Here is a 7842-nt window from a genome sequence, read left to right on the forward strand (position 1 = left end):
GTCTCCAAATATAAGGTTAGCAATAACCGCGACAAAAATCTGGCAGAGGCAATTAAGACTGCTCACGCGTTGGAATGCGGAAACAATAAAGCCTCTGCGTGCACTGACATCCACCTACGCATACGCGCGCATAAGACACCTGCTGAGACGCTGTACGGCAAACGGTTGCATCTCAACCTTGATCAAAATATTGATTTTCAGGATATGTAGTGGCGCAGTCACCGTCTCACATCTTGGTGGACACTTAAACCACGCATTAAGTGAGGAGGTAAAGTGTCTGGGAAGGTATGCAATTGAAGGTGCACGTGTCGTCCGTTCGAATTGCTGTCGCAAGCTAGCCTCAAACTTGACTAGCACATGTTAGCTATGTGCACGAAAAATCGTACGACACCACCCGGAACCCTGCACGGCAAACGGTTGCCGCACAAGTTTTGTACGAATGGAGTTCGGTACCATTTAGGTACCATTGGGATTTTATTGAAGAAGTCATGGAAATTTTTGGTCGATCACTTAGGAAAGTATATTTTCCCGCCAAGCGAAGCGAACACTGGAGGTTTTTTTTGAACTTAAATGCCGCAGTCTTGGAGTCATTGACTACGAGCAGAAGTGGTGCTATGCAAAAATTTATTAAAGTGCACATGATCCATCATAGAGTTCAGTGTGCATTACAATAACACAGTATAGTAGCGCCCGAGACCTTGCGCTCGAGGATTCCATCAAAATAATATACCTCAAGATGGGAAATGTCTCTGTGGGAAAACGGTACTCGATCACTTCAGTACCCTGTGGAGTGCGTCCCACAAGCCATGTGTGACCAAGGGACTGAGAAGATCTCAGGCGACCCTTTTACATCGAATTCGCACGGCCTCTGCTCACACTCCTGCATGGATGCATAAGACCGGCATAGCATCGTCTCCGCTCTGCTCTTTATGTGGTATGTGCGGGGATATCGAACATTATATTATGTACTGCCCAGAGTACAACGCGGGAAAGGCATGTGATGTTAGCTTCCTTCAAGAAGACAGGAACCCGTCACAGCACAGTGCAGGACATTGTCTACCCGAGTGGAAACCAGACATGCAGAGGGAGGCTGCACGCCTTCTTTTAACATTTCTGCAGAACACGGATCTTGTTTTTAAATGGTGACAGCAGGAACGGACTATGGCCTACTGTGATTGAATGTGTGCGTAGATGGTGTCTTCCGGAGTGGACTACTTTATACTGTGAGTGAATGTGTGTATGGTGTGTGGCACTACAATGGCCTACGTTCTACTGTGACTGAATATGTGCATAGATGGTGACTTCTGGAGTGGACTGTGATGTGAACTGTGTGGATTGATTGTGTGCATAGATGGTGACTGCGGGAGAGAATGTGTGCTATTATAAGAGACTGTGCGCTTAGAGGGGTAGATGCGGCATTGTTAATATCGAAGGGACGCTGCGGTGGAGCAATTGCCGGCAGATAAAGCAAGGCTAACCCTACCTGTAGCATTCAACACCTCAACCTCAACCTGCGCGAAAACGAGGTCCCCGCAGGCATCTCAATTAGCCAATCTACTGGGTGATGGCGTTGCGTTTATTTTTGTTTTTTCAACGTTTCTAGCTTAAATCAGCTCCATGTTCGATGAGTGGTGTGGTCTCTGAGATTAAATCACGGTAACCTCTTTCACGGTATCGATACAGGACAATTTTCATTTGTACTCAGTGTTCCTTTAAGGCTTGGTTCAGATCAATAACATTACATGTCAAGACGTAATCCGTCTCATCGAAAGCACGATGACTATCTCTCATCATCAACGCAAATCGTTGTGATGCAGATTAAGAGAAAGTGAGCAGGACAACGCCAGATAATCATGTTTTGTGTATTAGTAAATACTGACATCTCGTAAACACCAAAGGCATAAAAATACTGAATGCAGTCATGAAATAAAATTAAAATAATTTCAGCATTGCGAAGTGAAAGCCGATCTGTTCCGACGCAGAGTGCCAGATTGCTGAACATTTATTTGAGGGGCTGCGATGTTAGCACCCATGTGATGTAAGTTTAGTGCGGAGTTTCATCAGATTGCAGCGATCTACAAAGCCGTTTTCTGTTCAGGTGCCACATGTGGACCATTTTAAGGCGATAACGTTAGACTTCACGTTCCACGTCAAACCCAGTGTCTGTGACGTCACAACCCTCGTAGCGTGTCATGCTTGGCGTTGACGTCGTAGGTCACATGTGGTTTGTGAAGTCTGACGTCACATCAGATGCTCAAAGGGACCTACAAGAAATTGAATATGAATAGATTGCACCCTGAAAAACTAGTTAGAGTGCAGTGCGGATCGAACTTCGGTCCGCTCTGCCTCGAAGCTGAAGCGCTACCTCTAAGCCACAAAGGTGGTTTTTTATATGTATTGCATGCAAAAATTGCCGAAAAGGAAAACTTTATTATGGTGATGTCAAAAAACACCAGGCTGTGAATACGAGCCCACCATACCCCCGGAAGTCCCCTCACCTTCCCAAGCATCAATATTGTGGGAGGCACACACATGCATCTTTTCATTCAACAGCGATCAAGGGAGACAATGGAGTGGTCAATGCAACGGATATCGGAAGATTTGATGGATTTGAAGTAGTGCCCTCGCGTCTGAAACCGTGCGATCATCGCGCCTGCCATGGAGCAGGATGTAAACGCTATAGCGTGCAGGGATACCTCTGAGGGAAACCGCATGTGTGCAAACTTTATCCCCCATGCGCTTTCCGGCTTAGTGTGTGCGAAAATTTGCAAAAGGAAAACAAAAGACCCGGACAACAAATGGTTGCTAATGGTTTCATGCTAAAGGGCTTCACGTAGGTCTCTGCTCGCTATCCCTCTTGGATCATATAATGGCGTTACGAATGCGTTCTCAAAAGTTTTGTTATTTAACTTTATTATCCTCACTCTTCTCTGATGTTGCGCAAAGAAAACTGCATAGCATGCAATGCACCCTTGATGCTAGCGCCTCCAGCAAATAAATCCCAACACTTTCTTTTCGTTCTAACGTCGTACGTCTCCACTTATCCACCTTCGCAGACCGCTCAAAGAAATTGTCCCAGCCGTCCATGAGGGCAGAAGGGGAAGTATTGCAAAACTGAACATATTTTTACGTGCCAGCCAGGCGAAGAATAAGGCGGGTTTACTGATGGCAATGAGATTATTTAATGACCGCTGGCCTAGAGCGAGCGCTCCGTCCCGCGCCACTGTCAACTTTGTCATCTTTGTCACAGTATTTAAGAGACTGAAGTTCACAACACCAATTAACAGCGACCGCGTGGCCTTCAGGACGGTTCACGGTGCCGTTGTATTCCTTAGTGATTGCCTGTGATCCTCGCCAAGCCTTTCCTGCGAGCGAAATCATAATGCTTGTGAATCGCTTCCAGGTACTTCATGTTCTATTTGGCCCAAGTATCGAGCGTCTTCGTATTGTTTTAAACTAACTGAAGACTGACATTTTTTAATACTCGCGTGCACATAATCGGCAGTATTTGTTTAAGGGATCAGTGATTAATAATGTATTATATCGAGATGGGTTACCTGATATAAACTTCAACTGGGTTCTTGAAAGTGGAATTTCACAAGGCTCGTAATGGTTTATAGCTCATAATTTAGGCAATTAAAGCACTAAGTTTTCTCTGTACCACTCCTGACAGCACTTTTAGAGATCTCAATCAAACCATGCAATTATAATACTTCGAAAAATAGTTAAAAAGCGCAGCCTCGCATCCTCAGAACATATTACTCTTAGAAAAAAAAAATCTCGTACTTACAGTGGCTGAACCAACTTCTAACAAGATCAAAGCGCTCCTCTTGAGATCTTATATACCTGATTTCATGATTTGTCAAAATATCGCTACACAAAGACTTGTATTCGTTATTCCTTTACAATTTCTGACTCTTCATTTTTCTATTCCAAGATGATTGTATTGAAACTGACGTGTCTCGCGCGTCAGCCCGAGCAGCTGCTCTTTGGTATTGAACTTCTGAGTAGAAGCGAACATTTCCTTGTGCACTTTAATCAGAGCTAGGAGGGACAGATGATGAATCACTGACCTTTCGCGTTTCAAGCAATGAAGTTTACGTCATTGAGGCTGCCGATTCCGTGCCAGAATTCACGTCTTTAGCTCAGCATTAGCCAAGCCAAATAAGAAACCCCGGCTTATCGCATTACCGCGATGGATGAAATGCTTTTTAAGAATTTTGCATGCAGAGTAGCGCCAACTTTCTAAGTAATACTGATAAACTATATGCTTGCCACCTCCTTTATGAATACATTAACCATCGGCCCTCAGTTCCCAGTGGCAACGTCACAACTGACTAAACTGGCGGTCAGGCATGCGACGTATCGAAGAGTACCAAGAATGTCTGGCTCCGGGCAGCCCGGAATTGGAAACTGAACTTGGAAATCTTTAACGCTAGAATCTTTGAGAGTGAGGTAGTCTAGGCGTGCTGTTAAATGGGCTGTCATAGGCCTTAGTGAAAGTGAAGTTTGGAGGACGGATCAACAGTACACGCGCGCCCGGCACTTAAAACACTGTCGTAGTGTAGCGGGCAGACGTGAATTAGGTATGCGATTCCAGATCAATGAGGATGCAGCTGGCAACATAAAGTAATTCCTGTAGCATTAACTAGGCATTGGCAGTCGTCGTAATTAAGGTCAATGACAGGTTCAAACTGAAGGTGGTACAAGCCTCCATGCCTCCCCATCCTGCTTGATGACCAGATAGTCGAAAGCTTCTGGTGCTGTCCGCGAGAGACCGAGCACACATATGCAATCGACATTTTTAATTTCAGCGAAAAAAAAAACTATAATAGTGGAAGTGCATCCTCAAGAACACATCCGAGCTCACTTTTACAAGAAAAAAAATTTCGTTTTCGAGAGAGCCAACTTCGAGAATGGGTCAGTTTTCCCCCCAGTTCGCGAAACCTAAACATTGGACTATTGTAAAAAAGAATTATTTTAAATGAAAATTGGAGGTCAAGTAAAAACAATAAAAATAAAACTATTATTTGAATGCGAGGATTGTAGCCAATTAAAAAAAGTGAACACGATACATTCTTAAAAAATGTTCGAACTACGCAGGCGTATATCTCCAGAAATTTAAAGCCCAAATCCTTAAACTTTCAGATATGATAATATATTTTCTTGGCAACATTCACACTCAATTTGGTGCGCCGGGTAGTATTCTTTTATATCATAAAATACACTCGATTGCGAGCAAAACACGGGTTACCAAATTTTGAAAATTATTTTAAAAGAAGGCCACATTAAATTTCTTTCTAGCTTTCTGAAATTATGTATCAGAACATGCCCATTCGCATGCGTAAAATATTTTTCAATATTTTGTACAGTTAGGCTTAAGAGCAGCGAAAGCGAGCTTGTTAGCGGGATTGCGGCCAACACTAAGACAACATTAGAAAAGTCGCGTCCCAACTTGAAACGACTTTAAGTGTAAAATGTGCATAGAAAAACTTCATGTTGACTTTGAAGAGGCCGTAATCACTATCAAATATTTTTTACGCAAATATCCGCTTATATTTGTATCTTACTGCGTTTTTATTTAAATAACTGATGCAGTAAGAAGTGTCACTTCTCAATGCCTAAATTTTGAAGGTTATGTGTTCGTAATGTAGCAACATTAAAAACAGAAACCGCGACATTAGCATTTAAACAAAGATTTGCTCTATATTAACCTCTTTTTTCGGTGGATCTTTGAAAAACTTGTAAACCCAAAAGAGTATCAACGTCATACTCCCTCTCATCAGACAGGTCAAAATTGTGAAGTACTAAAATTCGCTAGTTAAAAAAAAGGAAATTCAGTTTGCCAGTAGCACAGCGCAGCACAGCATAGTACGGCACCGCCGCCAAGCGCAGAAAAACGTTCCGCGCGAAAGTAGGCGATGGCCTTTAAACAGTCCGTAGAGTGCGCTCACCAATCGCAAGCGCTGCACGAGCAAATCGTGTTCATTACATAACATTGCTGCATGTGAATTTGTATCGCAGATCAAATGAGAACACGAACAAACTGCGGAGCATTGGTAGGGCATAGTAAAGTTCATACAGGCCGGTTTTGTTATTCGGTGGAAAGGGAAAGTTAAGCTTGGTTATCCCGCTTTATGCCGGCGGTGTCAAAATACTTTGCGATACCGTTGTGCTGGCTTCTCTACATCCATTTCTTAGTGCGACATTACCGCTTCTTATTTAAAGCAAACCTGATGAGAAGTGTTATTCAGATTATTTTTGTCTTCTCGACTTATTAAGCACGAACTCCTTTTGGTTGGGACATATTCATGGAATAACAGCGCAATGGCGCCATGTCAAAGAAGAGACACAGAATGAAATGCGGACAGGAAGAACACAGCGCTCCTTTTTGGTGACGCTGTTTTCTTCTTGTCAATACTTTCCACATTTTTCGTGAAGAGAGCGGGTGCACTTGGGTTTTTTTTATGCCCATTGTGTCGTAATGTTCTCACGCTGCTCGTGCTTTCAAAAAGAATATATGTGTCAATAATGCTTTTCATTCGCCATCTTCCCGACGGTTGTTTCAGCCCTTCATCAAGAGAGACTTCCTGATGTTAACAGCGCAGAACGTAGACGGGGCACGAGAAGAGAAGCGCACAAAACGAGCGCAGTTTTTTTTTTTTAGACAGAATTCAAATTGAGGGCAATAAGGGCTTGGAGCGCGTTGTGTGTGCTTCTCTTCTGGTGTGCCGTCTACGTTCTCCGCTTTTAACATCAGGAAGAAAAACCAACAAGCCCAAGCTGCTGTTCAAAAATTGCTTGATATGTCCATGTTTGTAAGTTGAGCAACATTTTTTTCCTCATTCGCAGCTCTGCTTACAAACACCTGCATCTGCAATGTGCCAGTTTATGTGCACTGCCACAATTTTCAGGTCTGAATGCCTCGCGCAGAGAGAACAGAAACCCATTCTCACTGTTTCGCCTCTCTTAATGCTTCGACATCAGCTTTCGGAAGGTGAATCAATGTGATGTTCTGCAGCTTTTTAGTCAGTGCTTCCAACATTTCGCACGCTAACTGGACGGCCGCTGAAGCGTGTCCTTGGATGCTATGCAGCCTTTCTTGATACTTCACAAGGACCCCGATTCCATCACAAGCATTTTTGCCACGCCCAGTTGCCGTGAACATCCACTTAGCGGGAGTACAATGGTTGCGCTGGCGCGCATAAAGTTAGTACCCGTTATTAAAGTGGCTTGCTGTGCGCCGTCGTTTACATACGTCAGGTTAGATATATAACGGTACCGTATCGTCTAACCGCTCGTGGGCCTAACTGAGAGCGTAAACCGCGTGAGGCGAATCGCTTTTTGTGTCGTCAGTCATGACAGCCAAACTAAGGTTTTTTTGCTTTTTTTTGTCGTGACGACGAAAATTATAAACATTTGCCGTTTCTTCCAGTGGTACGAATGCGCGTTTTCGGGAAAGACAAGCGTCCAGTTATCTGCAAAGTCAAAAGGGAGGACAATGCTACTCTTCTGCAAAAACTCCTTTTCCACGCTGATGACATTTCCTGAAGTAGTCTTATGTAGTCATGTGTTGTCCCTCCCTCTTACTCCCTGACGTCCTCCGGTAATATAATCGGGTTCAATTTCTGTTTATTAGGTTGCAGTTTTACAAAATTGCATACACTCCACCTCCACCTGCAATCCGCAGCCCCGTTATCATAAGAGATTGAATAATGGAACATGCTTTGCTCTCACCAAGTATTTGAGAAGAGGAGGGAGGTGGACAAAGTACTCTCGAAGGACTCCCAAGCTCTTTTTATGCCCGCTAACTTTTTCTTGGGCGCACATGGCCAGATTCAT

The sequence above is a fragment of the Amblyomma americanum genome, chromosome 2 (genome assembly GCF_052857255.1).
Source record: "Amblyomma americanum isolate KBUSLIRL-KWMA chromosome 2, ASM5285725v1, whole genome shotgun sequence".
Classification (NCBI taxonomy): domain Eukaryota; kingdom Metazoa; phylum Arthropoda; class Arachnida; order Ixodida; family Ixodidae; genus Amblyomma; species Amblyomma americanum.